Consider the following 26915-nt stretch of genomic DNA (forward strand, 5'->3'; position numbering starts at 1 on the left):
GATTCTTGCTTTTCAGGTGTGTTGAGGTATTCAGGACTGGCTGAGGTGGGAGTGCTAGGTTCTAATGATGGTGAGTAGTCTTGGTTTCTGTTAGTAAGATTCCTCCATTTGCCTTTCACCATCTGGTGATCTCTGGAGTTAGTTGATATAGTTGTCTCTGGTTGGAGCTTGCTCCTCCTTCTGGCTCAGGCCTTGAGACTCCTCCCGGGTGGACACCCCTCCTCAGGCAGGAAAGGTGCTGGGTGACTGGAACCAGAAATGTGATCCTTTCCAGAAGCTGTGATGCCTCTCCAGCAGAGCACCAGAGCAAAGATGGCTATCCTCCTGGCTCAGGCCTTGAGACTCCTCCTGGGCAGACACCCCTCCTCAGGCAGAAAAGGTGCTGCGTGACTGGAGCCAGGAATGGGATCCTTCCCAGAAGCTGTGACACCTCTCCAATCCGCCCTCTCCCCAGCAGTGCACCGGAGCAAAGATGGCTCACCTTCTGGCTCAGGCCTTGAGACTCCTCCTGGCCATTTTTATATTATAATCTCAAAACTTAAAAAAGCATACATATAAACATAGTAAAATAACACAACCAAACTTTTATAGATTCAAGAAATAGTTGTCATTAATCTTTTAGAACAGGACTATTCTTTAAAATGTTTATGAATAGGCAGACATATTTCTTAGTGTTTGATAAACCTATACCAATAATGACAGATTATTTTATATCACCAAGAATATCGGACATCTGTAGGTCATGTGGGACCATGTATGGTACCAGACAGGAGTAAAAACTAGTACAGTTGAGTGAACTCAAACTCCAGGAGTCAAAGATTTGAGAATTGTAGGAGTAGAACCACTTCCTACCTGTCTCTGTACTTGCTCCTGACACAGAACCTTTTTACAAAACTGAGAGGGCTACAGGTACTCAGTCAGGTAGTGTGGATTTCTTCTCCATACTAATGAGGTATTTAGATAGCCTTGGACCTTCAGTCAATGACTTTCCCTTCCTAAGTATTCCCATGCCCTTCCCTCGAGAAGTTTATAATTCCTGGCTCGCCTTATATAAAGTATATGTGTTCACATCCACCCCCAATAAATGCATATGAACATGCAAGGATCATCTCAGAGAGCTGCTTCACTACAGACTGCCACAGGGAAGGAAGGACTTTGCCTAAAAGGCCTGTGCCTCCTGAAAAGGGTCTTTATTTTATTCTGACCTTTGGGTACTAGGTACTTGCTCCAGTGGGAATAGATTCTTGGCTCAGGCTTTGCCTTTCCTTTCCTGGCTAGTATCCTGAGGCCCAAGGGGAAGCATGGACCTCAGATCCATAACTTCCTCTCCAGGTGGTACACCAGAGGAGTCTGTGTACCCAGAGAGGAGAACTGGAATCATAGTGTTTGTTCCAGACCTTAATTTTCTCCTTCAGATCTGTCATATAGCAATGTCTGACTACCTGAAGAGAAACACAAGCTGTGGACTCCCTGTTCCAGCCTTTGCACTGACTTCTCTTGTCCTACATGCAGGTATCATAGAAACACATCCAGCAGATAGACAAAACTCAATAAAGACATGTTCTACTTTTTAAAAATGTACTTTTCCCATCAATTATCTGGTAAGAAAGCACAAATATGGAAGGTTTGATACAGTAGAAATATAAGAAATGCCTCTAGCTGGTTGGCAAAGTGGAATGTGGGTATATTTCCTTCCACCATATTGGTCTTTTGCAGTTATGGTAGGGAAACAACCTGGTGTAAGTTTGGTCAGCAACAAATAGCTTGGTCATATGGTTTAATTTAAAGAAATAGACCCAAAAGTATCTTCCCGTTGTTGAAACTACTCAAACATCTCATGAAATTTGCTGAGCATCTGTTTACGAAAGAGAGCGGCACATGAAAGATCAAAGCAGTGAGGTCTCCATCAACTCCCATCTTCCCATCTGCCACACTGTCTGCACACAGGGAACACTTGACTCTCCCTGTAACACTTGCGCAGTGATTCACCTCCCAACTTCTCTCCATGCATTACTCCTCTACATCAGCCTCTAAAGTTTAGCTTTGGAACCCCTCTTACATAACACTTTATCAACAACTCAATTTGAAAGTCTCTATCTTCTCTCTACACACTGAAATGTTGGTGGTCTGTATGGCTCATTGGGTCTTGTCTTGTAACATCTATTTTATTGTATTGGACTTCCTAAAGTTGTTCCCTTTTTCTTTTTCTCTTGTCTAATTTCCCATATTTTTTCCCCATTCATCTTTCATGTGACTTCTAGAAAGATCCTTCTCAATGCAGATTTTCTGTTAAAAGACCTTTCTTACTTCTTTATAGAAAACCTCCTTCCCTTGAAGTCTTATGAAGCAACATGTTGCTTCCTTAAAGCACATGCTACAATGGAAGTTTTTTTTTTCTTTTCTCTTCTCTTCTTTTCCTTTCTTTCTTTTCTCTTTTCATCCTTTTCTTTCTTTCTCTTTTGTTTCCTTTCCTTTCCTTTCCTTTCCTTTCCTTTTCTTTTCTTTTTTTAATTTTCTTTTCTTTTCTTTTCTTTTCTTTTCTTTTCTTTTCTTTTCTTTTCTTTTCTTCTCTTCTATCCCTAAGATGCCTTCCTTTTGTTGCCTGTCTCTTTACTTGTTTGAATTATTGCCACTCTTTGTTGTCTTATGTGTTGTTTCCTCTCTATTCTTTCTCTGACTTTATTAACAAAATATAATTTTCTCAGAGTTATCTCACAGCCTTATTCCTTTTTTACTTTCCTATGATGATATTTTCAACTTGTATCTAAAAATCTACCTTTTAGTACTTTGCATGTTGTGTTTTACATGCTGCCTTAGACAATGGACATACACACTTCTCTAGTGGGTTCCTATCCTCTGGAGGAAGACTGCATATAGTACGGGCTAAAAGTTTTCCTGGTTCTCTTTATGCAAAGTCCTTTGGTTTTGTTTGTTTTTGATAAGGTATATACTATTTATATCCATTTAACAGATAGAGAAACTAACAGAATTGATAGTTAATAAGTTCCTTTGTTTTTTGAGAGGGTTTCTCTCTGTGTCCCTGTCTGTTCTAAAACTCACTATGTGAGCCAGGCTGTCCTCAAATTCAGAGATCCACCTGTCTCTGCTCCTGTGTGCTGGAATTAAAGAGATGTGTCACCATGCCTGGCTTTTTGTTTGTTTTTTTGTTTGATTGATTTGTATTTTTGTTTTGTTTTGTTTTGTTTTGTTTTGTTTTGTTTTCATTTTTGAGACAGGGTCTTATAGACCAGGCTCTGAATTGTTAAGAGATGTGTGCAAGCACTATTGCTATATGGTACAGTGTTAGTTTCAATTTAAAGCCTTTTTCGTTTTTGTTGTTTTGTTGTTTTGGTTTTTTTTTCTCTGTGACCCTATTTCTGAGGCCTGTTAGAAAAATTAGTTTACTTTTCATTTGTCTCCATTTCTACTTCTATTTTCACTGTTCTATGGTTTACTGTCCCAAAAATGGCTAGGAAGAAAAGTCAATATAGTATAAATAGCATTAATGTGGAGCCAAAGATTTCTGCAGATTTGTTATGCTTATATTTATAATCATCTTATTATCGCAGAGAGCCAAGAATTGGTAAAATTCAAGCTGAGTAATAAGGATATTGAAACATATTTTGAGGACAAATATAATACAACAGGAATAACTTTAATAATTATTTAAACTTAAACTTTAGATTATATAAGCATTAGTTATCTAACAATATAGGACTATTTGTAGTCTATCACATAATAATGAAACAATATTTTAAAGTTATCATGTGACAGACCCTTCTGCAGTAGTATTTCTATGTCCTATTTTTTCACCACAAAATTATTATTGATGGTTTCAACGTATGAAAAATTCAAGAAGTAGAATATAAATTCAGAGAAATACAAAACTCTTTGAATATAAATCTTATAAGTAAGCTCACATGAAGTAATTATAAAGGTCTTAAAAGTTCTGAGGAACATTTATGTGATTTCCTAAAACATTCTATGTATAATACCTTTACACATTTTCAAACTTCATGAGCTATTTAAACTGGCTTTCATTCTCTTAAGTGCACCCATGAATTTCTTTAAACACAGCCCAGGCAAAACCATGAAAGATGAGAATAAATTACAGTGTAAATATAGATAAATATGGATACAACTGTAGCTGAGTAGTTAAGAAATTGGCTTGAGAAATAAAACCTCTGTAATTCATACACACATGCACACACACACACACACACACACACACACACACACACACACACACACACACTTTGGATTTATTTATGGAACAAAGTCTTCTAAACCCAGAACCTTGGATTGAAAAAAAAAAAAGGCAATTAAATAGAGCAGCATGAGGTTGTCAATCACTTGAGCAACTAACAAAAGCAACTACTATCAAAGCAAATAATGTAAATGTGCGAAAAGGTACCTTACTATCAAAGCAAATAATGTAAACATGAAAAGAGAAAGAACTCTTTATATCAAATGTCAACATTTTACAGTTCACTATTTTTGCATGTGTTGGTGCACTATCAGTTGTTTTGATATTTGATATAGAGTTAGCCATTATCATCTCTTTGAGGATTTGACCATCCTGTGATGCTTTTGAAAAAGGTTGGGACTTTTCTCTTTCTTGTTCTGTTGCTGGCGTTGTACAAATAAATGGGTAGTCACAGCTTATCATCACTTAAAGATGCATGTGCATGCTACAGTTTACTAAAACATGATTGGCTCCTACATAAATCAATCTGATAGAGATCTGTTCCATGAAGAAAAGATAAATCATTAGCTGGGGCTTTTGGAATGTAATTCATTTTAGATAGTGGTTATTGATGATTTAATTTTAGCAGTACTTGTACATGTCTGGGCTATTTTATATAAAATGTTAACATGGTCAAGTATATTTATTTTAAAAGGGAATATAAAGAGACCAATTAGAATTTTACATGCAATACATGTAAATGAAGAGGCACAGCTGAACAGTGAACAAAGTTTAACTTATTAAACAAAAAGTATAGCATTCTTCCAAGGAAGGAGGTTTTAAATGATTCCTTATAATTCAATGACACAGAAAAAAATGTCCCGAAGTGTCATTTATCAGACTGATAACCAAGGCTTAGAGACCTTTTGGATATTCATCTGTTTGTGTCCTCCATTTCTAGTCTTTCTTTGGCCTTATATGCACCCTTGAATTTAATTCAATATTAAAAGTGCTCAGTGGCATTCAGCTCTAGAAAAGGCCTTGTGTCTTAAAATATAGTTATTACTTTTATTATGAAGGAATTCTTTAAAAAGAGTAACATTACTTCAGTGCTGCTAACATCAATAGCTTAACATGATCATGTCATGAGGTTTGGAAATTATCCTGAATATTGGAACTGTTGGTTCGTGCATAGTTTCACAGTTATCTTGGCTTTGTCCTGGCTTCTATTCTCTACAGAATGACAGGGTATCACTGGAAAATCTGTATATGAAGATTTTTGTTTATCAGAAAGTTTCCACAGGACATTATTGTCCTTGTTGAGGAAAGTGGCTTGAAGTGAGGGGAAAACTGGGTCGTATAGCTGTAAATGATCACTAGACTCACTATTGTGAAATGCCTTTGGTTTAATGAATGGAGTATTCCAGTTTGGGTCAGAGATGTAAGCTGTCAACAACAGGAATCTTTGTCCTTAGTCTTTCTTCCATGGAGTCCTGCTCTGCATAAATTAAACAAATATTTTAACTATAGTCGTTTTTAGGGACACCAATTATCACCCTGTCTGAATGTCGCATATTGAAGTCCTGCAGGGCAGGTCTTGAAAAAGTACTAAAGCTGTGTCCTGGGAATTTTTTAAGGTTTCCCTCCTCCAGCTAATAGTTAATCTGGTCTCACACCACTTTCCACACTACATTAACACCTCCCCATCAATTTTTAGTCTTTGAAAGATACATGCTCGTTGACAGAGAAGGTGCCCAGTAATAATCACAGTTGCTGAATAATTTGGCCATCTTCTTGTGTTCTGCCTATGCTCTGCACACATTTTCTTTTATTTTGAGGACCCTCAAGGCTCAGTGACCTCATTTTCCACATCGACTCATGCCTGAAACAGAGTCTAAGTGGGTACTGCTATATGAAAATTAATGATAGGGGTAAGAAACACTAACCTTATCCATATTAGCTTTCATTGTGAAGAAGGAAGTTTATGATATGGAATAGGACAGCTGTGTTTCAAGAGACAAATGGTTATATCCCTTGTTGGCCATGTGCACTTCTAGAAACATAAATAGGCCCCCTATGGGTGTTCACAGAAGTTTGGAAGAGATTGAATCCAGGTGAGAAAGAAGTGCACTGTACTATGTGCAGTATAGAGTGTATGTGTGTGTACTTATGCACGTATGTGTGTCACCATGGATGACGACAGGCCCTCCAGTGAAGGTGTTCATAGTCTTTGCAAGTTCTGAAAAAAAGCTTTTCTTTTATTCCCCCTATCATCTGCCATTGTTCAGCAGAGCTTTGCTAAACATTTTGTCTGCTGCTATACTGTGGGAAGCATACAGATGAGTCCTGTGTCTCATTTACTACAGATTAGCAAAAGAGCATCGAAAATGACTTTTCTAAAGTTGTGCTGGGGCAAGAATGTGGTATGATTAGAGGGAGCTATAGCTCAGAGACAAATGCCAGGGGATAGCCCAGGTATCGCCTAGCACAGATTTCAGCGTATATAAGCAATGATTGGGATTCTCACAGTTACCATAACACAAGAAATTGTTAAAAAGAGGCAAGTTTGTCAGGGTGGAGTCATTAAAGGGAAGGGTGACCCCTGGAGGCCAGAACAGCCTACAGCATGATCTGTCTTCAGTCACAGATTCCTTTAGGATTCATTTCCCAGTAAATAATTTAAAAAAAAATGCCTATCCACTCCCCAAATGCCAGCTAAGCATTTTAGAAATGCATTATTTTATTAGAGCATCTTATTGAATTCATGTACAGTTAGAGCTAAAGGAATAAATGTGGAGTTAGCAGTGGTTAGCCTGCCAGGCTCCTCCTGCTTCCTGACGCTCATCAGCCTTTGCTCTTTCTGAATACAGGTTCCCTGCAGCAGAGCATCCCTCTCATTCCCTCCAATGCTGGTCCACCCAGAGTGTGGTCATTGTTTGCTAGTGATGGACCTTTTCTAGAGTTTTATTTATTTGTTTGCTTATTTGATTTACCATTTAAAAAATCAGCCTCTTACAATTTGTACTTAATAGATATGTGAGTTCCACCATCATCAAACCTCTGGGAAGAAATTCATGTCTGTGGACAGTTTGAATAACCAGCAAACTTTGTTTTCTCTGTGTTCTTCAGTTTTGTAAAGTGCTATGTTCATGCTAGAACATTGGTGTGCAGGATGGCAGACCTAATATAAATCTAAAATACATATGCCGTTTTCAAGGATTATTAGGGTTTCATGAATTCAGATAGAGATTTTGTATCTTTACATACTATTTATAATTCCTAACTGCCTCATATATATAATCTCTGATCAGATATAGATCTCCTCTGTATTGACTTCTACTTTCTTTTATTTAACTTTAAAGGTAAATAATATGGAAAATAATATGATATGTTTATTATAGAATTTCTGTTGTCAATATTTTCATAAATAACATAAATTAAAAAAATAATTTTACTTGTTTTTGATTAGAGTAACTGGACATCCCACTAAAATGAAATAAATAACACTTAGGTCATTAGTCTTTTGTTTTTAGGGAATTTACATTTTTAATTTAGATATTTTCTATATATACATTTCAAGTGTTGTCCCCTTTCCTAGTTTCCCCTCTGAAAATCCCCTATCCTCTTCCCCCTCCCCCTGCTCCCTAACCCACCCACCCACTCCCACTTCCTGGCCCTGGCATTCCCCTATACTGGTGCACAGAACTTCCACAGGACCAAGAGTCTCTCTTCCCATTGATGACTGACAAGGCCGTCCTCTGAAGGATCTAGACAAAGTACCCAAGGAGCTGAAGGGGTTCGCAGCCCCACAGGAGGAACAACAATATGAACTAACCAGTACCCAGGGAGCTCCCCAAGTCATTAGTCTTTTTAAAAACATAAAAGTGTTATTTTAAAACAGTGGTTCATGATATTTGTTTAGGCACTGAATGTTGAACTAATGCTGGTTCTCTTGAGTTAATGAAGATAGAAAACTTTTAAATGTGATATTTTACAGACTTGTTAAAATTGAACAAACAAACAAAAAAGCTTCATAGAGGGAAGAGCATTCTCAGAGTAAATGGGAAAATGCTGAGCTCCTTAGACTTAGCTGCTGAAAGACAAGCTGCTCTAAGACTTTCAGAATTAGGGGTCATCATGAGAAGCAAAAAAAGATAATGAAAGAAAGAAAACAAGTACAGAAACATTCATAAGTGAGCTGAATCATAAAGATAATTAATAAATATATTGACTTTAATGAAAAGGGAATGAGTTGTTTTTGTAAAAATATGCAATGGAAATAAGACTAAAGAAAACAGTTCAGAAAAACTGAGCTCAAAATTATTTGAGAAAAAAGTGTTAGTACATATTTAGAGCCAAGAAATGAGTCATTTCATCTTCATATGGCTTTGGTTTCTGGAAGGACAAAGGTCAAAACTCCTTTGTTTTGTATGAACTGGTCACCCCCTCTGAAGTGTAACTTGATAGGGGGCAGGAGCTCTAGTGCAGACAGCCTTTCCCAGACACCCACAGCTGCAGAGCAGTAATTTCAGCAGCAGACTGGGGTGTTGGCTTCAGAAAGAGGCTTCTAGTGTCTTTTACAATCTCAGTCTTACAGTCTAGACCTGGATAATGCTAATATCAGTGGATGAGTTAAGGTGGAGGGGACAGTGGTAAGGACTGTAGGCAGCTACAGGCAACCCAGAACTTCTGAGTGTTTGGAGGATGATCTTAAAGAAGAACCTCCAATTGGCAGTGTAATACCAAATGGTCAACCCTGAGTTCTGTACATATATGAAGTGAGAAAGTTGTAGTTATGTACATAGAAACAAGTAAAAATAAATTTGAGACAGAGGGCAAGTAGGGAAAGATGCTTCCAACACAACCATGGAGGAACTGTGTGCTTTCCTGACTTTAGGCATATAGACAGGAGAATTCAGGAATAGGTCACTGCCTTCCTATGTCCATATGTTATCATAGGTGACTGACTGACAGAAAAACCGTCTGTAGTTCCTTTCACATCTAGGCACTAGACACAGAATTATGAAGTGTACACATTGCCTTAATACAAATGATACTTTGGGTTAAGTCTAGAAGAATGGACTAAACAACAATAACAGAAAGGTAGGAACAATTTTTATTGATGAAAACAAAAGAAGTGATTTAATGAAAAGAAATATGAGCTACTAACCTTGCTGGAATCAGCATGTGTTTAATGGGACTGTACGAGTGTCATATGTCTAGAACACTGGTTAGGTTGAAGTCCATCAAGCAAATGATTCACTTAATCCCAGCACTGAGGAGGAAGAAGCAGGCATATCTTTGTGAATTCAAGGCAATCCTGGTCAACATAGAGAGTTCCAAGACAACCAGAGCTTCATAGTGAGACCCTGTGTGTAAAACAGGACAAAATATGGGAGCCCCCTTCTTTTTCTGAAATGAGGTGGCTGAAATAAACTGCTTTCCCCAGCCATGAACATAAAACATACCTGTTCCCATCCTTTAACTGCATCACCCCAGAGAGGAGGGAATATACAAGTTTGAAAGCAACTAGTTGAAAACATCTGCACAGCTCCTCTGGATTATGGGTGGCTGATTGCTCTGTATGTCATTTGGTGTGTATTCTTCTCTCTTCTGAACTTTGGGGTGGCTCTGACTATGCCTTTCAACACTACTAGGCTGGACCCTTCCTAATTTTAACTTGGCCATGTCATTTCAGCACTGCTTGGTTCTTGACTTTGATTCCCATACATAATATATTTACTTTAGTTAAATCAAAGTCATCAATCCCATGACCAAACCATTTTGCTGATGGTTTGGATTTGAAGTTTGTACCTTAGATAGAATAAAGTAATGAATAATTTTTCTATACACGCTCAGTGACTGAAACATGAATGCTTTTGCTTGACAACATGTATGTTCAAGTAAGAAAAGAGTGGGAGCATTTAAGTATGACTGGAGTAGTTGCAGGTTCAAGGCTGAAGGTGGGTCAGCAAAGTTGGTTGATAAAGCTTCCCTGAACATATGCTCTGGAAAAAAGGAGAATCTTTCTAAAGTCAGCAACTTCTGCTTCATGACTGTCAGGGTTTGGAGGCAAGCTTCTCAGATGACATGTGTATGCATCTACACATCTTAAAGACTTTTCATACTTATAGAGTATTTTGCTGAACTGATCTCAATCTTGAGGACTGACACTAAAGCTATTAATCCCCAGTGTTATTTTACGATTGAGTGGCAAACCTTGTTTAACTAGTGAGTTTATTCTAGTAAGAATTTTCCTCTTCTTCCTGGAGCACATGGTCACCCAACATTTATTTAGGTTTTGGGGATTTGAACTACACTCTCACATAAGAAGTGGTTTTTCCACTTATCTCTCCAGCCCATTTTCTTTAATGAAACTTTAAGGAATAGTCTTTCCTTATGTGCACTTGGGATGAATTAGACATTTCTATAGACAATGTGTGAAGGTCCTCATTCAGAGATACTCTGACTCTGTGCCCATGGCTTCAACTAGAAGTTCATTATACATCTCTGAAATGTCTTTTCCTATTGTGAGAAACACAGCTGTAGTACACCCTGTGGGTTCATCAAGAACATGGTTCATGTTAACAATCATCATCTGGTACTGTGGTACATGCCTATAATCCTGGGATCAGAAGCTAAGGAAAGTTGATTGTCCTCAGATGAGGCAAAGGGAGGGAGGAAACTGGATGAGAGAGGGAAAGGATAGGAAAAATGGGGCAGGATTAGATGTTGAGAGAGACAGAAGAGAGGCCAAAATGGCCAGGAGAATGAATGGAAACCTGTATCTGCTGGTGTGTGTGTGTATAGGGGAATCTCTCAGAAGTCCGAGAGACCTGGAATGAGGGCGACCAAGTAGTCAATGCGCACAACCTTAGCCAGGATGCCTAATAGTGGAGACAAGAAACCTGAAGAGGCCTCCTCCTGTAGGTAGGCAGGAGCCCCAGTGGAGGTGTAAGGACACAAACCTACCCTTAAAATTTTGACCCCAAATTTGTCCTGCCTAAAAGAAAAGCAGGAGCAAAGATGGATCAGAGACTAATCAACAAAACTTGAAACCCATTTCACAGTCAAGCACCACTCCCTGACATTACTAATGATACTCTGTTATAGACAGGAGCCAACATAACTGCCCTCTGCTCTACAAAACAACTGACTGAAAGATACACAGCCAAACATTGGACAGAGGTCAGGGACTTTTATGGAAGAGTTGGGTAAAGAATTGAAGGCTCTGAACCACACAGGAAGACCAACAGAGTCAACTCACTTAGATATCTGGGAGCTTTCAGAGACCAAGCCAAAAACCAAAGAACATACATGGACTAGAAAGAAGCACCCAGAACATATGGAACAGAAGTGCAGCTCAGTTTTCATGTGGATCTCCCAATGACAGTAAGGGAGGCTCTCCCTAAAGCTGTAGCCTGACTGCGGTATCCTTTCCCCAACAGGGCTGCCTTATCTGGTCTCAGGGGGAGAGGATGGGCCTAATCTGGGAGAGACTTGTGCCAGGGCTGGGGAAAACCAGGGGAGACTCAACCCTGTGGGAGGAGAAGGCGAGGTGAGATGGGAGGAGAGTCTCTGAAAGGGGGAATTGGGAAAGGATCAGCTATTGTGATATAAATAAATAAATTAAAAATAATTAAATTTAAAGTTTGCATGGATTGCACAATGAGATCCTGTCTCAGAAACAAAGCAAAAATTATCAATATTCTTGAAATGCCACAGGAAATTTAAAAACATTTGATAGATATTGAAACAATGCCTACACATTCATTACTTTTGCATTTCTGAGGCCAAGGGGACGTTTTGTTTATTACAGTTTAAAGGCCATAACAGAGAGTTTTGGAACAGAACCAGCTCAGTCAGTGGCAGCACTGGCTTGAAGCTTGGCTTTATAACTTGCCAGATCATGAGGCAAAAAAGGACCCAGAAGCAAGGTTACCAGTAACTTAGGGTGATACTTTATGATTCCCAAACTTCCATAACTCCCCAAAACAGCACCACCCAGTGAGCAATGTCACAACACAGTTTTGTAAGATGTTTCCTTTTTTGATGGTTCCACTTTAGCATCTTTAATAAATACCTGATTACAAATTGAAAGATGCTGACATTTCCAAAAGTTTTTCTTCCAGTATTTTCTTATATAGGCTCTGCTATGTGGTTGAATTCAGATTTAGTCCATTCAGGTATTTTCACCCTATAAACTATTAACCAAATGAAGTGAATGGCAAGAATTCAGGCTTTAATGCAAGGCAATAAGTGAGTAACCAGAAACATATTCTTAGCTTTAACTAAAAGAAAGCACATGTGTAAAGGTGCAAAGATCAGCAAAACGATAGGTTCAGTGGTTATCTGATACAGAAAGATATCAGCTGCTTGGATATTGTTCTCTATAATTTAAAGAGTTATTAAAAACAGCCTAATTTTAGAGTGATAATCACAAACTTTAAATAGCCTACCCTGCCTCGGAGTGTATAGTGCCCTTGCCAGAAAGGGGGGGAGCAGTAAGTTTGTGGTGCTTACCTGACACAGACATCATCGCATGTGCTGAAGGGAGACCCTGTTCCAGAGCCTTTCCTTCTAAATGTGGACTAAAGTTCATGGCATTGCTGGTGAGAAAACTTCCAACTGTATAGATGAATCTTCTTCCAGGAGAAAGGATGATAAGGCACAGCTTAGCCAGCATTGAGAGAAGAGTAAAAATCTGGATGCACACATGCTCAGACTGTCGATGCCTACAGCAGGGAGATATTGAGGTAAAAACACTGGGAAAATAGACTAAATGCCAAAAGAATAAAATAGTTATATTTTGTGATTTTTTTTTACAATCTGTATTTTATAAATATTTGCACACCATTTCTTATTCCAGCATATAGAAATGTCAAATTTTACTAATTTAAGCCTCCATTAGCAAAGCATCAGACTATTTTTCTTTAACTCTCATATAGATAATTTAGTTGAATATAAACTCTGTGCATATTTACAGCAATTTCCATACATTCATTTTAATAAATGAGCTTATCAGGTCAAATATGCCACTTCACAGATTTCTCGCAGACTACCATTTGTCCTACAATAATCCTATCTCATATGTGAAGTCAGTGTTGTTTCTACTTCATGTGGTAATTATTTAGGGGCTTTATTTCTCCTAATAGTAAAATCTTTCTCATTGTGAAAATGGGTGAATTTACTTACCTCATTTATCCCATGTTATATATTCATGTTAAATCATTTTCTTCAAACGTGTTATATTGACACTTTATTTAATCATTATGTGATCTAAAGGTTTTTATGTTGTCTTAAATGTACTATTCCTCTAACTTTTTATAATTTAACTTAAACAGCACCTTTAATACTTCCTAAGAATTAATTTTGGTGAATAATATAAGGAAAGCACTATTTTTCTACTTTGTTAAAAAATTATTTTCTTTAAAGTCATCATTTTTGGAAGCTAACCACAAGCTCTGGTACTCAGAACATGCTTGTCACTTTTATCTGAAATTGTCCTCAATGTCAACAGAAACTTAGAAAGTCTCATAAACACACCACTTTGGGATTCATAAGTGTGCTTTGATTTTAACAGAAGTGGAAAGAGTCCCCTGATCACTTGGCTGAGCTTGCTTTTGTTGGCTCTTGCTCTCTCCAAAAATAGAATTTGACCTCAATTGGCAAAGATGCACCATCTCTAAGAATATTTCAAAGGGTCTGTACCAAAAATATCTGAAAATTCCCAAAAAGGACTTCTAAAAATATTGAGAGCATTGGGATAAGTTTCTGGTCTCCTAAGTGGCTAAGGGCAGTGGCAATTCTCGGACTGTTGTATTCATTCTGCTTTGGCAGTTTATGCCTTGTTTTTTATTATGTAATAACTAATAATTTCATATTTTCTCCCATATTAACTTTCTAAGGGACTGATTTTATGTACTAAACATATCTTGTTTGATTTCAAGACATGGATATAAATTAGGGTGAAAAATGAATGAAAAAATGAATTTATATAAAACAGTAGTATGTGTATATATGTATGTGCATATTTTAACTAGGTTAATTCTTGGTGATCTCTCACAGACAAAGTATGGATTTATCGAAATTATATTTATATATGTGCTTGTCCTGGTTTAGTAAGTAGAACAGCAAACTTAAGACAAATATGATAGTTATGATAGTTTCCATTTATATTTACATTGTAAAAACATTCATGGGAAGGAAACTCATTTTCAGTAACATGAAAGAGAGCATGACAACATCTCTTAGAAATTCAAGGAAAAGATTCTATTCATAAGTGACTAACTAGTGGACCAACCTTAGTCTTGGTCTCTTAAATTTTCTTTTCATAAATCTAAGTAACATTGAGTGAGCTCTATATATTCTGAGGCTAAAAGAAGGAGTTCCTTCTCTATGCTACAAAAGTGTTTGCTTAACGCTCAAAGCATTAAGAGACAATCTATTTAACAAGTAATACTCATTGTAGTTGATATTTCTGGTTCTTCTTTTGATAAAGAACTATGTTTAGAAGTCAGGGGAGTTGTTTATTCTTCGGGTATAAAAGGAAGAACAACACAATAATTCACTGATAATTCTGACCTAGACCTTAATTCTTATCTAAAATTTCAAAGAGGTCTGGGACTTTGAGCCAATTTCTCCCTGACCAGGAATATTTCAAAGGCACAAGGGAAATTCTCCTTAACTCCCATGGCATTTCCTATTTCCTGCTTTAATCTACACTTAGACAGGTTTTGTGTGTCTGTGTCTGTGTGTGTGTGTGTGTGTGTGTGTGTGTATGCATATCTAAATTCACTCCATTTCCATTTTCCAACTTTCTTCAAGGACTGCTTACAGACACAGATTAAGATGAATAATGTGGGGCTGGAGAGATGGCTCAGTACTGACTCTTCTTACAGTGGTCCTGAGTTTGATTCTCTGAAACCACATGGTGACTCACAACCATTTGTAATATGATTCGATGCTCTCTTCTGGTATGTCTGAAAAGACTGACAGTGCACTCCCATACATAAAATAAGTAAGTAAATTTTTAAAAAGACTAACAAGGCATATACAGTGTATATGTGCTGGGAAGAGGGAATCTCAAGTGAAGAATTGCCTCCTTCATACTGGTGCGTGTAGGGGCATCACCTTTGTTGCTAATTTATGTGGGTGGGCTCAGCCCACTGTGAGTAGTACTATCCATGGGTACGCAGGCCTCTGCTCTATGAGATAGATGGCTGTTTAAGCCAGAGAGCCATTCTTCTCTATCTCTTCTTATCACTTCTTCAGTTGTTTCCTCAAACTTCCTGCCTTGGCTTCCCTCAGTAATGGGCTAGCACAAGCAAAAATCAACTCTTCTTCTCCGGTGCTTTTTGTCATAGTGTTTACCATATAATAGGAAGCAGTCTAGTTTGGAGAAAATACTATTCAGACACAACAATAGGTCCAATGTCATTTGAGAGGATTCGAGGACATCTGTAGTCTGTAACTATGTCTTTAGTTGATACTCTAGAAGAAATAGACAATTCCACAACATAGCTTATTAATACTGTGTGCTTCTTGCTCCATAGGAAAGATTTGGCTGGAGGAAGACAGTAAGAGAGTTCATTAACATTACCAGATGAGAGCAGGACTGTTTCTTGTCTCAGGCCTCCTGTTTTCAGTACTTAAAATCTTGGTGACTCAACTGGCTTGGTCTTGGTATAATTTTATTACTTTCTTTACTCTTTTAGATTGACAGATGCATGCATACATAGTGCATTTTGACCATATTCTTTGTTCATTCCCTTTTCTTATATCCCTCACACTCACTGGACCTCCTCCTTTTCCCTTCTCAGTAAGTCCCCCTCATACTTGCACATTTAAAAAAAAAAATGACCCTCTATCGTTTACCTAGGGTTGCTTTCCTGAGCATGGGTGTGGAGTTATTTACTCAAGCATGGGCAACTGATCATCCTTGAAGAAAAGTACCTCACTCTCACTTTGAAGTTATTAATGCCCAATAGCACCTCAGCTAGAGGTGAGCCCTATAAGCCTCTCTCCCAGCCATACTGGAATGTTGATGGGTTTGATCTTGTGCAGGCTTTATGCAGATAACCACATGTGCTGTGAGTTCACAAGTACAACAGTCATGTCATGTTAAGAAGACCGCATCTCATAGTGTATCTCTTTTTTTTAAGACATTTTCTTTATTTAAATTTCAAATGTTATCCCCTTTCCTAGTTTCCCCTCCAAAAATCCCCTATCCCCTCCCTGCCTTCTCCCCAACCCACCTACTCCCACTTCCTGTCCCTGGCATTCCCCTATACTGGGGCATAGAACCTTCATAGGACCAAGGTCGTCTTCTCCCATTGATGACCAATTAGGTCATCCTCTGCCACACATGCAGCTGTAGCCATGAGTCCCACCATGTGCTTTCATTGATTGGTGGTTTAGTCCCAGGGAACTATGGGGGTACTGGTTAGTTCGTGTTGTTGTTCTTCCTATGGGGCTGCAAACCCCTTGAGCTCCTTAGGTTTTTCTCTAGCTCCTTCATCAGGGACCCTGTGCTTCACCCAATGGATGGTTGTGAACATCTACTTCTGTATTTGTTAGGCAGTGGCAGAGCCTCTCAGTAGACAGCTTTATCAGTCCCCTGTCATCTAGATTTTTGTTGGCATCCACAATAGTGTCTGGGTTTGGTGATTGTTTTATGGGATGGATTCCCAGGTAGGACAGTCTCTGGATGGTCATTCCTTCAGTCTCTGCTCTGAACTTTGTCTCTGTAATTCCTTCCATGGGTAATTTGTTCCTCCTTCTAAGAAAGATCAAAGTAACAACACTTTGTTCTTCCTTCTTCTAGGAGAGTAAAAACTATTCTCAAAAACAAAAGAACCTCTGGTAGAATCACGATGCCTGACCTCAAGCTGTACTACAGAGTAATTGTGATAAAAACTTCATGGGACTGGTGCAGTGACAGACAGGTAGATTAATGGAATAGAATTGAAGACCCAGAAATGAACCCACACAACTATGGTCACTTGATCTTTGAAAAGGAGTTAAAACCATCCAGTGCAAAAAAAAGAGAATAGTTTTAGTAAATGGTGCTGGCTCAACTGGGGGTTAGCATGTAGAACAATGTGAATTGATCCATTCTTATCTCCTTGTACAAAGCTCAAGTCTAAGTAGATCAAGGAACTCCATATAAAACCAGAGACACTGAAACTTATAGAGGAGAAAGTGGGGGAAGATCCTTGAAGATAGGGGCACAGGGGAAAAATTCCTGAACAGAACATCAGTGGCTTTCACTGTAAGATTAAGTCTGGACAAATGGGACCTCATAAAATTGCAAAGCTTCTGTAAGTCAAAGGACACTGTTGATAAGACAAAAAGGCATCAAACATATTGGGAAAAGATATTTACCAATCCTAAATCTGATAGTGGGCTAATATCCAGTATATACAAAGAACTCAAGAAGTTAGACTCCAGAAAAAAAAAAAAACTATTAAAAATGGGGTACAGAGCTAAACAAAGAATTCTCAACTGAGGAATACTGAATGGCTGAGAATCACCTAAAAAATATTCAACATCCTTAATCATCAAGAATATGCAAATCAGAACAACCCTGATATTCTACCTTACACCAGTCAGAATGGTGAAGATCAAAAACTAATGTCACAGCAGATGCTGGTGAGGATGTGCAGAAAAGGAGCACTCCTTCATTGCTGGTGGGATTGCAAGCTTGTACAACCACTCTGGAAGTCAGTTTCCTTGTTCCTCAGAAAATTGGACATAGTACTACCAGAAGATCCAGCAATACCACTCTTGGGCATATACCCAGAAGATGCTTCAACTTTTAATAAGAACACATGCTCCACTATGTTCATAACAGCCTTATTTATAATAGCCAGAAACTGGAAAGAACCCAGATGTCCCTCAACAGAGGAATGTATACAGAAAATGTGATACATTTACACAATGGAATATTACTCAGTATTTAAAAACAATGAATTTATGAAATTCTTAGGCAAATGGATGGATCTGGAGGATATTATCCTGAGTGAGGTAACCCAATCACAAAATAACACACATTATATGCACTCACTGATAAGTGGATATTAGCCCAGAAGCTCAAAATTCCCTAGGATTTCTTTAGTAGGGATATAGATATTAAACCTATAATGGGGGCAGGGGATATTCAAACTACATGACTGAGCTTTTGCTTAAACCTTCACAGCAATTTGTTTATTAACTTGCCATCATTTCATTTATAAATTGACATCTAGAAATACAGACACTGTATTATATTTCTCAGTGCTTTCATGGGCAAAATGAAGGCATCCAAAGGAGCATAGAGAATCAGTGTTTCTGTATGCATCTGTGTTGCAACAAGTATAAGGCAAGTCTGTGAAATTGGTCATTATGCAGACTGAGCAGGTTGTATTTGAACATACATATATATGCATGCATCATGTGTGTGTGTGTGTTTGTGTGTGTGTGTGTGTGTGTGTGTGTGTGTGTGTGTACATTATGTTCATGCTATAACAATTAGTGAAAATAAGAGACCATTAACTTGAAGGAGACTGGAGTATATGGGGGACTTTGAAGGGAAGAAATGGAATAGAGATCAAATTATAATTTCAAACAAAAAATAAAGAAGGGATATAAATGTTGTTTCACTTTAGATTAATTTCACATGAATGTCGCCCTAAGTTTGAGCCCAGCATCAAAATCAAATTTATTGTTTAAATTAGTAAAAGATCACAATGATTTAAAGGGCTGGTTGCATATTATATATATTTTTAGGTATAAATTACAAGACACATTGAATTTCATATACCCATCCATCTATTAATTACCTATATCTAAACTTTATTAAAGTTGATCATTCTTATCTTAAACAAAAAAGCTCAACATAAGTGCTTTTAATTTCTATCCATGAGAACATGATTGTTTTGCACCTAGGTAAGTTTGTCCAGATGACATTTCCATCCTGAGGTATGTATAAAAATCTTATTGATAAACACCAAAGAATTGAATTATATCCTCCAAAATTTGTGTACTGAAGCTTGAATTTATATTTTAATAGCACTTAGAAGTGAGACTTTTGGGTGGTAAGTGAGTAAATAAGTAAGTTAAGTCTATTAAAAACAATAGAGCTTATGACATGTAACAGCCTTTGTGAGTAGAGGGGAAGAACTGAGAGGCTCTTCCACCTCTCTCCATGTGAGAACATAACAATAAATCTATCCCATCTATAAACAAGACCAAAGCCTTCACTAGAGAGCTGAACTGGCTCAGAGTTCAGTCTTGAACTTTGTAGTTCTAGAACTACATGGAAAGAATTCTTAATATAGAATCTATCCATTCTATTTTATTTTGTCAGGGCAATGCAGGCTAAGTAATATAAAGAGAGATTGTTAATTGAGGTCTCCAGTCGCTACTGAGAGCTCCAGAAATGCAGGATAACAAATTGGCTGATGATAGGAGCAGGTACCGTTTCACTCGAGGAATGTGAGGCCCGCATGCTTCTTCTCTTCGCATGAGGGGAGGAAAGCTGTGACTACTCTCACAGGTTTGGAGTTATCAATAATCTTGGACACTTTTCCTCCTTCACATCATGATGGTTTTTTGTGTGTGTGTGTGTGAGTGTGTGTGTGTGTACTTCTTAGTGTGTAGGATTCCCTTCTATAGGAACACAAGCCTTTTAGTTTAGGACTCATCTTGATTCAATAGAATGACATTCTAAATTAATTAAAGCTATAAATTAATATTTTGAAATAAGGCATTCTGGTTGAACATGAAATTTTGTGGAGTACATTTTTAACTATTACTGCTCAGAACTGAGTTCAAGTTTTCGGTAAACAAAATACTTATGAGAATTATAGTTGTGGGCTTCCTAAAGAATAAAGATGATGTTCAGATTCATTTTGTGTAATATTCTTAACTTGTTTTGGTCATAGTTTATTTTCTGTTTCTCTATTTTTCCATTTGTTCAGAAGTCTGTGACATAAACATGAAAAAAGACAAGGTCTTCATTAGAATAATACTTTAGGGATTGCAGGACTGATGCTCTCTTTCTTACACATCTGATGTTCACTTATGTATTCATGCACTAAAATAAGTAATGCCCTTCCTCTTTACTTCCTAGTTAGTGTGTTTATGTTAAAGGCAGTCAATATTAATCCTAAAGAGGAGGAATATTCCCATATAAAGGGCATATATAAAAACAAAAATGATCAGTTCATCAGAAAGATGTTACATATGTATGTTTTGCTACATAATTGATGCCTTATCTAGAGTCCAAGGGAGGGGAGGCACTTGGTCCTATGGAGGCTTGATGCCCAAGCATAGGGGGATGCTAGAGTGGTGAGGTAGAATTGGGCAAGTGGTATGAGAGCATCCTCTAAGAGGCAAAGGGGTTGGCAGATGGGATAGGAGTTTGGAGAGGGAGACCAGGAAGGGGGACAATATTTGAAATGTAAAAAAATAAAATAACCAAAAGAAAATGAAAAAAAAAAGCTCATCAATACAAAAACATAATTAAGACAAAATTTGAGTAGCAATGCATTTTCCTTAACAGTTATAGAAAGTTCTCTCCAATATTGTAGCATGCATATTCATTCTTTTAAAGTATATTTCAGAAATTCACCAAAATAAGCAATATTATAAGCAACTAAAAGGTGTCCCACCGGAAGGCGGACACCAAGACAACAGAGCACACTCCCTCAACTGTGCAGCCTCACATGGGCACGCAGAAACTGAAACTGGCAGCACCTGCTCTGTGTGGTCTGCACAGGCCATCTGCATAAGCCTATATGCAGGCTGGTAGCTTTGTGTTGTCATGGAACTCCTAACTGTGGAAGCAGCTGTGTCTCTCAGTTTTTAGCCTGGCCTTGGGACTCTTTTCCTCTTATTAGGTTGCCTTGTCCAGCCTTGGTATGAGGACTTCTACCTTGTCTTATTGTATCTTGTTTGGTTCCATTGGGCTGTCTTCTCTTGGAGATCTGCTCTTTTCTGAAAAGGAAATGAAGGGAGAGTAGATTTGGGATGAAAGGGAGGTGTGTGGAAGGGGGCTGAGATGAGCAAAGAATCGTGGTCTGAGTGTAGTATATGAGAAAAGAATGTATTTAAAAAAAAGTGTGTCACTGAATGTAAAACTGTGAAAGCAAACAGTGAATTCTTTCCTTGTGGAAAAATTACATAAGAAATTAGTGCAATATTTTCAAATATTTTGGATTGTAGGAATGCTTTATGACAACTCTAAAAATGGCAATTAACATCTTATTAAATGCTATGAATTCTAGAGAAGTAAAGAAAAATTTCTACAAGAGTCAAGAAAATTAGACTCCAGAACAAATTAATCTTTTAAAAATTTATTTTATACGGGACTCTTTAAGTTTATATTATATACAGATGTTGACCTGCAGTTGTACAGATCAAGGGTCAAGAGAGCTATATCCAGCAATACGTGTTCTTTCTAGACTGCCTATGTTTAGTTTTGTTATTATCCTATATTAGTTATCATGGTTCTGTTTTAAAATCTCCCACCATCTCTTCCTGACATAGGACAGTGATCTTGACAGTGGAAAATAAGGACTTCCCCAAATATATTAATCCCATTATTTGTTGGCTATTTTACTCAGCTCCAAAACAATTGAAGTCATTAGGAAGGGAGAAAAAGCTCGGTTTCTGTCAATATCTGACTGTGAGAATAGCAGGAGTGTTCTAGGTGACTGGCTGCTGAACAACCCAGCCCCTTTGCTGAGGTGTTGCTATTGTTGATGCGCAAGCAGGAGCAGAGGTGTCATTTCTTGTTGAAAACTTTTTGGGAAAAAAACAAGTCTCCTACTGCAGACATGGTGTTTCAAGAATCAGACAAAATATACTTCATGGAAAATCTATTTTGAGCTCGACATTCATTTGAAAAGCTAAAACTAGCATCCGGATAAAAAAAGGAAGGGATGAAACATCAAACTCAAAATATCTTCCTATATTGTGACATTTTAGCAAATGTAAATGAAACCACCTTTAAGCTGTCACAAGTAAAGAGATCCAACTGGGGTCCTGATGACTGAAGAGATGTTAAAGAATCTCTCATCAGCAGACCACAAAGAATACAGCAAAAGCTATCAGTAATATGCAGATGTTATCAGGATATGACTTCAGCACAGCCCTGAATCCCAATGGAGACAAAACTGCAGATGTTTAACTTATTACAGGAACCAACTGCGAATTCTGTTTTGATTCTTCCCCTTTATAAGGTTTGATTCTTTTTTTAAAGACACAAGAATTGCACTTTGAAGAACTTCCTCCAGCCCCAGTCATTTTATACATTTAAATGCTTGCTACTAGATACAGGGCTTTCTGAATAATGTGACATGCAGTTTACTACGCGGTATGGACACTGTGAAAACTAGTAGAGGAAAGATGTGTTTAAGCATCCTTGCAAATGGTAGCAGGAGATTTATTATTGCATAGTAATAGAACTCAACATGTGAGATAAAGACCTAAAGAAAAACAACAACAAACCTACTTAAAATCTGCTTAACTCTTGGCAAAACCCAAGAATGCAAAAATACTAAAATTTGTTCATCAAAGTTGAACACATTTGGAGATGCAAATAGAGCAGTTTTCCCCTGTCATCTGCTTTATTTTTAAGTTACAGAATAAAGTTTTAATAAATTATTCATGTTTTCAAATGGAGGTATTTGACCCTCCTTGATTCTTTGATCCTTTTGGGTGACTTGTGTTTTATACCTTGATGAGTAGCCAATTATAAAACCAAAAAAGGTGAAATATGTCATTTTTTCATGATAATTGGTTTAAATATACTGTTTCCAATAAAATTTTGCTTTTAAGAAATATCTTAAACCATGAGTTTTGTACAGATGTGTCTTGCTCTTGTCTTTGACTGGATGCCAGGAGGTGGAATGCAGGTGAAGCTGGCATTTTCTTCTGTTCCATCTTCACCAACCTCTGTTTTCTTGGTACCCATAGTTGGCAGTTTTTATTTTCTGTAAGGGAGGCAGAAGGACCTGCCACTTCAGGAGCTTTATGCCCACAAGTCAATAGTTACTTTCCATAAGATGAAAAGTCAGAATAAATGTAGAGACATGAAAAAAATGCAAGTGTTTTAAAGATTGCCATAGTAGAATGACCTAGTGAAGATTAAAAATATAAATGATATTTTCTACTTGTATTTGACCTTTATTACATACAGAATATATAACTTCTACCTGAAATAATAAATATCATTAAGTGTACCAAAGAATTGCACTTAAACTTCTGTGTGATTATGAGTGAGCATGATATTGAAAAAGATGAAAAGTCATGCATATACCATATGAAGATGAAAACTGGCTCAACAGGTATTCATAAAACATGGTCTCTCTAGATCTATTAAAAACAAGTCTAGAACATGCACTAACACTTATTGCACTTTCCAAAGGAAAGACACAGTTGACATACAGAATTTTAAATGTATTATATAATTATTGCATATATTATTCTATACTAAACACCAATATAATTTCAATTTAATGGATTCAAAGCAAAACAAAACAAATCGCATTCAAAATTCTTATTGGCTTTATAGCAAATTGAGCTATTGGTATTTACTTGTATCAAATGCAGTGGAAAGTGAGCATGGCTCATCTTTAAAAGTTAGCTCATAGGAGATGCACTGTGTTTACCTTCTTCTGTCTAGTTCTAGTACCTAGTCAATACTTGACACATTAACATTGCTCAGTAATATTGTACCTCAACCCCAAACAAGAGCAAAGTACCTGTACTAGATAGTAGACACAAAAAAAGATGAAACTATTTGAGTAATCTATTATCCTTTTTCTTAAGGGATATGCAATCTTTTTTAAAAAAATGTTATGTATTTTCATGCCAGCCTGGACAGTTGCAGAGTAAATGGAAACAATCTTTAGTATAAGATAATTCCAAGTTTTGCCAAGATGTGACCAGCTGAAAACTCAAAATAAAGTTAAGAGATGCTATCTGCCACAGGGATTACCACAATACATGTAGGATCAAAGAAAATTCCACATTTTACCCTGGTGATTAGCTGTAATTAAATAAAGTAAGTCTTTTTAAACTTCATTAGCAGCAAGGCGTTTGCTACAGCAGAGTGGGCACAAATCATCCATTCTTAATTAAAAGATAATCCACAGGATGGTCATAATCTTCTTCTAAAAATACCCCATTCCCCCTGAAAGATTTCTCATCAAATAAGGATAAATAACAGTTTCTGTGAGTTTAAGGCGTAAAGGAAGGGATGCCCCTCCATTTGCTTGAGTGAGTTCTGAATGTGGCTGAGAGCAACACTTTGGCATGCTATTATCTAAAATGGTAGAATACCTCACTTCAGCAAAGTCTGACATAAATCTTTGAAAAGAAAGACATTGCATATGTATGAGCTGAAATAGATATGACACTGTTGGCACATTAATATTCCTGTCACTAGGGATTTTCAAACTTTTAAGGAAAAGATGGGAATGAATTCAGACTGTAGCTGGTAAAATACACTAACATATAGTAGGGCAATTAGGCATCCCTGACCATAACCAGATACCTGCAAAAGCAAAAGGTTCTTCTGACTTTTGCATTTGCTAAAACATGACCATGGACTCATCACCTAGGAATGTGAAGAATAATTAATTTGGCTTAGATTTGGTATTTCTCTTCTAAGTATACTACTAAGAATATTCCATTAATGCCAATCCCAATAGGTAGGAGAGAATGGTTTTATTTTTCCTTGTGTAGCCTCTGTCGTGGTTCATAGGTAACAGATGTTTCCACTCATTTCAAAACAACCCTCATTAAAAGTAACCCTGAGACCTAACTGAATAGTTGTCCACATAGACAAATCTATGCAGAAAATAATTCTGTATATTGCACATCCCACAGTTATTTCTTTTTCTGATTTTTGCTAGCTTATATTTTTCCTGTTTATATTTTACATAACTTTTCTAGAAGTAATTGAACACACACACACACACACACACACACACACACACACACACACACACACACAAAATCTTCTACTTACTCCACATTTGTACAGACTTGCTCTAGTTGTAAAGTACCTAGTTAAAAATAAAACCCATATTTTAATAAGCCTCATAAATAATCAAATTTTGTAACACCAGTCCTTACCAAGAAATATGACCTCACCATTGAATTTGATTATATTTTATGAAAGTGGATTTCTGTTGAAATAGAAGAACTTTTATTTTGGTAAAACATATGTTTTGATCCATTGAGTACCCATGAATAGTTTCTTTCAAGTATTTACCAAAAGCTTTGTGGACACACTGATAGAGCCCAGGGATGCTTGGGCTGAACTGACAGCAGTTGCCCAGATGGAGTGTGGGGAAAAAAAAAAAAAAAAAAAAAAAACTTCTTCAAACTTCAAACTTCTCCTTCAACAAAGAGAAATGAAATAATATCTGACACAGGCCTCTCAAATAAACATGAAGGCCAACAAGCAAGTGTATGTGCTATGAAAGAACAGCATTTTTTACTTCCAAATATCTGATTTTCCTTTTATCTTACTTATTATGTCTTACTTACTACATATCAAAGATGTACTTACATTAATATTTTAAAAATATTTAAATTTAATATGTGACTGTATTTTTGGTGTATTTAACTCCTTTATTAGACAAATGATATTCATCATTTCATGCATGAATATCTTAAAGCAGAAACATGTCTGTGGTATTAAGGTATTGGTATAAATTCAAATAGAAACAAGGCCATTTAAACATTTTAAATGATTTCTTTTATGTTAACTTATAGCTGAAAATAATGAATAGCAGCCTTTTCTTCTTCTGGCATGTTTGAGATAATTTGGATATTTTTGAAATGGCTTAAATATTTTTCCACCCACCCAAGATAGAATGATTCAAAGAGGGAAAGAAAAAAATGTTCATTTTCTTTTGTTGTGGTCATTTTTTATTGTCTCATAGATCTCATAGAGTACTTGGGAGTACAATGGTATATTGTTTAAAGGGAAAAAATAGTCCAATCGTATTAAAGTGTATTAAATTTTCATTAGAAAGTAACTGTGAAGCAAACATCCTACTTATTACAGGATCCATACTGTGGCGTTCTGTAAGTTCTAATACCTGATGTGATAACCAAGTAAAGTGGACACAAAAAAAGAACACTCCTCAGGCCATGTCTGTAGCTATTAGTTACAATTCAAAACAGATGCAACATTTTCCCAAATACATTCATACATAGAAATATTTGATTGAAAATATTCTTTGGGATGACCTCTTCCATCCTGTCAGTCCTGGTAGGTTGAATTTAATGTGATAATATATTCCCTTGTAAAGAAGAAGTTGCTCAAAAAAAAAAAAAAGCATTCCACAGAGGAAGTCAGTGAGTTCATTTTTATTGTGTATGAGTACCTACTAATGATTTTGACTTTTGTAACACTGAGATTTTTTTTCATCTTGGTATTTAAAATGTGTGGCTTCAACCACAAAGTATACTATTATTGGCATATTTGTTTTATTACGTTATTGAGGTTTTATACCTCTACCACCCCTTATTTCACTCTAATAACTTCCAACTGCATACCCCCAAACACGAGGTTCTGCTGACTAGACACATCATGTTTCTTGGGGCAAGTCCAGTCTTTGTTATCAGGATATCTCCAACTTCTTGTCAAACCTCAACAAAAGCAACCATAAGCAGCAGGTTCTTTTCCTCCTCCTCCTCCTCCTCCTCCTCCTCCTCCTCCTCC

The 26915-nt window shown here is 37.0% G+C and overlaps 1 pseudogene; it reads right to left on the reverse strand.

Moving 5' to 3' along the window:
• Positions 1–13386, reverse strand: part of LOC110329258 — a 76796-nt pseudogene extending 63410 nt beyond the window's left edge.
• Between the last annotated feature and the right edge of the window lie 13529 nt (positions 13387–26915).

The sequence above is a fragment of the Mus pahari genome, chromosome 11, assembly GCF_900095145.1.
Source record: "Mus pahari chromosome 11, PAHARI_EIJ_v1.1, whole genome shotgun sequence".
In the NCBI taxonomy this organism is placed as follows: domain Eukaryota; kingdom Metazoa; phylum Chordata; class Mammalia; order Rodentia; family Muridae; genus Mus; species Mus pahari.